This window comes from Peromyscus californicus, unplaced genomic scaffold, assembly GCF_007827085.1.
Source record: "Peromyscus californicus insignis strain IS unplaced genomic scaffold, ASM782708v3 Scaffold_10__1_contigs__length_136768540, whole genome shotgun sequence".
NCBI classification, from domain to species: Eukaryota; Metazoa; Chordata; class Mammalia; order Rodentia; family Cricetidae; genus Peromyscus; species Peromyscus californicus.
Window position 1 is genome coordinate 84,142,456 of NW_026294391.1, and position 5,728 is coordinate 84,148,183.

Below are 5,728 nucleotides of genomic sequence, written 5' to 3' on the forward strand. Positions count from 1 at the left end.
ATGCACACCTGTATTCTCTGCACTTGGCGAGTTCAAGGTCAGTTTGGTCTACATGAGACACTATGGAAAAAATACAATAAAATTTAGACATAATATATAGAAAAAATTCAGTAAAGACTGTCTAAGACAGTGGTTCTCAAGCTTCCTAATGCTGTGACCTTTATTACAGTCCCTCATGTTGTGGTGACCTACAACCATAAAATTATTTTTATTGCTACTTCACAACTATAGTTTTGCTACTGTTATGAATCATAATGTAGATATCTGATTGCAGGATATCTGATGTGCAACCCCTGTAAAAGGGTCCTTTGTCTCTGGAGGGGTCATGAACCACAGGTTGAGAACAGCTCGTCTAAGCTGTTTACAGTAAACCTGTGTTTAATTCCCATGATCGATAATGCATTCCCACTAATCAATGCAGAGAGGTGGGTGAATGGGATAGACAAAGAGTTATCTGGAAGTCTGTCTCTGACTATGTGTCCATGCGTTTGTGATGTTCCCATCCTTGAGTGTGAGCTGGGAGCTAGGGGAGGCTTTGTATAGCCACTGAAGTTGGAATCATTCAAGCTTTTCCTGTGTGTCCTGGGTGCTGACATGGGATGCTCCCAGGGTTAAGCTCAAATTCTGAAACTATGATCAATTTTATTCATTTCTCATTTATGAAGTATAAATGCCTTAGAAATTGCCTTTTCACTCATTTCCAGGAGTACCCTTCAGTGGCATTAAATGCATCCACCTTATCCTGGAGATGGATGTCAGTGGGAAGGACAAAGCCCTGGATATAATCCTCAATAGCTATACACAAATAAACACAATCACATTGTTGTGAAATCCTCACCACCATTCTTCCCCAGTACTTATCTTACATCACTGGAATTCTGTACTCATTGATACAATTTCCTATTTTCCCTCCCGCAGACCCTGAAATCCATCATTCTACTCTCCATTTCATATGAACTTGGCTCCTGAGTACATAATGGAAGTGGAATCATGGTGTGTTTGTCCTTTGCTGTCTTGCTTCTTTTGCTTAGCATGTTTTCAAAGGGATTGCCTGTGTAGTGTTGCATTTAGCAGACATTCTTTAATTTTGAAGGACAAATGTCAGTCCATCCTGTGGATATGCCATACTTGTCTGTCCATGAACATGCGTGCTTTCATCATTTGACCATTATGGATAATGCTACTATGACCCTGGATGGGAAGCTACCCCATTTGAATCTCTGCTCTCATTTCTTTTCAGTACATGCCTAGAAGGTGAATCACTGGATCCTGTGTTAGTTCTATGTCTAATTTTTGAAGGGCAGCTATACTGTTTTCTAAAGAGGCTGCACCATTTGTGTTTACATCGACAATACAAAGTGTCCCACTTTCTTCCTATCTCCATCAACACATTTTGTTTTTTATAATAGCTATCTTAACAGATGCTATACATTATGCCGCTTAAAATACACTGTTCGTTATTTTATATATGAAGGTTTAATGTGAATATTATTGAAACCATTAAAATGACACGGTGTTGCAAGCCTGTCTTCTCAGCCCTAGTTAGAGAGAGGTAGCAGGACCGGGAGTTCAAGATCAGTTTGGTCTACGGGAGACACTGTGAGAAAGTAATCATTTTAATTCAGATACAGAAAACAAGGAAGTACTGTGGATGGCAGGCAAACAGTCAAAAGTTAGGTGACAAAATAGAATATTTGTAGACTATATGGAGTTTATATCTGCAGAATGTTCGGCAAACTGGCTTACTAAGAGATAGGTGAGTTAAAGCAATATTTGGAGCTGGGCTCAGAGATGCATATTTGTTATCTCAGCACTCAAGATGTGGAGGCCGGAGTATTCTGATTTCAAGGCCATCTTCAACAACATAGCCAGTTAAAACCACCCTGGGTTACAAGAGATCCTGTGTTTAAAAGAAAAAGCAATATTTTGTGCGTATTAGGCACTAGTCCTTTATAAATGTAATGTGAAGAGCTATGATGGTCAGTGAAATAGGCAGAATGTGAACGAGTAAGTATGCAGTGATTAGGATTTTGGATAATATGTATTTTAGCTAAGTGCTTTCCTTTGTATTTAAACTGCACTTGGAAAAACACGTTTGAAGTACACACATCTAATTTCAGTGGATATATTTGAGTCAGAGAGTGAGGGTCAGGGAGAGGAGACACACAGGGTTCAGTTTACACATACATCTCTTTTTGTCTTTCTGGAAAACTTGTATTTAGGAAAATATATTAAGATAGAAATATAGAGTTAGGAAGATGGCTAAGCAGCATGACATGAGTTTGATGTCTGGAACCTTGAGGTTGGGATGTATGTTTGGGAGGGTGTCTCTGAGACCAACAATGCCAGTAGAGTAATAATCTGAGGGAGGCAAGATGTCAGTTGGGTTCAACACGACTAAGGAGCCACTGTTGATTCAAAGCACAGGTTCTATAAACTGACTGAGAAAAACAAGTTTACAGTAAGGGTCTGGGGGAGGGTTTCGTGTGTTCTTGGACACACAGACAGTGTAAAGGTCACCAGGATATTAGCCAAGTCCATTTCAGGCCTTCTGGAGAGATAACAGGCTGTGCATTCCTTTGAAGGAACAACCCCATGTGTTGTTTATCATTTTAGATTCCCCTAGAGCTTATCTGGGAGCACAAAGATCTGTCCTCCTACAGCACCCATAGGGTGAAAGGGTTGTTCTCTGACCTCTACACTCATTCACTGAAGCACAGTCACATCAACATCTACACCCCCCCACGAAATAATTAAATAAACAAACAAACAAACAAACAAATAAATAATGATTATAATGATTTTAAAATTTAAAAATAGAAATGTAATCCAACTGACAAAAATCATGTACATCTATTATGTTTTGGAAGTGGTACATAATACATGGACTCCTTGAGCAAAGTATATTCAGAAGAAAACAATTATTTTGGTAGTGTATCTTCAGGTGTGTTTCTGTCTCAAATACTTCCAAAATAATCATGCAGTTTTCTCTTCATTTCAGGCAGGAAGTGAATATCTAGTTTGGGTCTTAGAGACAGTAGAAAATCGTGTGTTTAGTGAATCGCTGCCAGTGGGTTGTACATTCTAGAAAGATCTGGCTTAAGTCAGGACTCTAAGGCCCTCCATTCTTTCCCCTTTCCCATTTGAAAAGCTTCAGGATCTGAGCCTTTCAGAACTGCAATTTTGATTCTGACCACCAGATGGAAGATATCTTCATTGTCCTTAATTAGAGGACATAGGATTTTGTGAGTGAGTGTGTGTGTGTGTGTGTGTGTGTGTGTGTGTGTGTGTGTGTGTGTGAGTGTGTGTGTGTGTGTGTGTGTGTATGCTTGGTTTTTTGAAATCAAATCACATCAGAAAGCATAGGATTAAAACAAACAAAAATGTCAACATCCCTCCCCAACCTAAAACAAAACAATCCCTCCAAAAAACCAAAAATAACCTCCCCAAAATTATATATATATCTTTGGGAATAGAAAATGACCCAACAATGAATTCAAGTGGAACAGAGGAGCAGTGTTAGTTTCTAATTTCTAAACAAGCACACCTCACAATTATTTATCTCAAAATATTTTGGTAGTGAGATATATTGACAGGAAAAATGCTTTACTGTATATAAAAAGTCCAAGATTCCAATGACAGTCTTAAAGCTAATTAACAGTGTTCTCAAATACAGACAGCCTGCCATAGTTCTCTGAAACAGGTATATATGCTTCCCTAAAAGATCCCTGCTGAAAATCGAGTGTACTTAAATGGGTCTGAAGGAAGTAGGACTTTCATGATATGAAAAGTATTTCAGGACATAGTATGATAGGGCTGCAAGAGCAATACCACCATTATCAGAAGTCACAGAAGAACTTATTGCTGTACCTTGCATGAACAACAAACACCTGCATTACAGGAAACACAACCACATGACCCACTGAACATCATTCCACACCATTTTTACTCAGCAGAGAATAAGTCATAAATCTTCTCTGTAAAAATTCCAAGTATTGGATGTGCAGCTTCACATTACATCACCATGTTTTGCCTTATTTTCCAAGCACACAAATCAATGTGGTGAAATAAGATGTCCACATTAAAAATAAAGCCTACAAAAGAGTTCCAGTGCTAGGAGAGATTATTCATATAGCATATTGTGTTCTCCAAGGTCCAAAAGCTTTAAACAAAGTCCATGTATACATCTTGTTTATTTTTCTTTGCCACACTAACTTTATTGAGGTGAAATCACAATTGTAGTTCTTCGATCAGTAAGTGGACACAAATGTTTTCCCACACAGTTAATACAACCAGGAGGTCAAGCTGAATATGCCAAAATGATGATGTTGGTATTTTACTCTTTTGACTCTTTTTTAGGCCCACCACCCAGCTCCCAAATAAATCACACACGGACGCTTATTCTTAATTATAAATGCCCGGCCTTAGCTTGGCCTGGTTTCTAGCCAGCTTTCCTTAACTTAACTTATCCCATCTTTCTTTTGCCTCTGGCCCTTCCCTGTTCTCTTGCTTCTGTAAACCTTACTCTTACTCTGTGTCTTGCTGTGTAGCTGAGTGGCTGGCCCCTGGAGTCCTCCTCCTGTTCCGGCTCCTCCTTTTCAATTCCCTCTTTCCTGAATTCTCCTTCTGTTTATTCTCTCTGCCTGCCAGCCCCACCTATCCTTTCTCCTGCCTCACCATTGGCTGTTCAGTTCTGTATGAGACCATCAGGTGTGTTAGGCACAGTAACCCAACTTCACAGAGTTAAACAAATGCAACATAAACAAAGTAACACACCTTAAAATAATATTGTTCAACATGGTATCTTCAGCCAGATATTTTAGCATTTTGAAGAAAAGCGAAGAGATTTTCTTGTTTTTCAAAGCTTGATAGGCTCAACAGAAAACACCACCACCAACAACAACAACACCCACTTCTTCAACAACAAACAGCAGCATTGTTTTCCACATGGGAATGGAGCATCCCTCCTCTGTTTTCTCTGACCTGACATCTGCCAAGGGAACATCCTTAGGGACATATTTAGATGAGAATGATTGCCCCATCCTGGAATCATCTGAGTTCTAGTGGCTGGCCTGCAGTCCCTTTGGTTGGTCTGCAGCAACTAGCATTAATTCCTGTTGGCACAGATGCTTCCTAGGGGAACAGCTCCTTAAGAATATCCCTTTCTGCTCTTCTTTACTTTAGCACTTAATGGTGTTTGTTTTAGCTCTTTTGGGGGGCCTGCCAACCAGCTCCCAAATAAGTCACACACAAGGCTTATTCTTAATTATAAATGCCCGGCTTTAGCTTGACTTGATTCTAGCCAGCTTTTCTTATAACAAATTATCCCATCACCCTTATGCCTCTGGGCTTTTCCCGTTCTCTTATTTCTGGAAATCTTACTCTGTGGCTGGTTGGCTGGGTGACTAGTCCCTAGTGTCCTCTCTGTCTCTGTCTGTCTCTCTGGACCACAGGCATTGATCTCTCCTCCCAGATTTCCCCTTCTGTTTATTCTCTCTGCCTGCCAGCACCACCTATCCTTTCTCCTGCCTAACTATTGGCCATTCACTTCTTTATTAGAACCTCATTTGTTTTAGACAGGCACAGTAACACAGTTTCACAGAATTAAACAAATGCACATGAACAAAAGTAACACGCCTTAAAATAATATTTCCCAAACACTCAATTTTTGCTAGGAACTGTTTGCTTGAAACGTCCTGTTAACCTACTGACAACTGAGGCCGGGTTC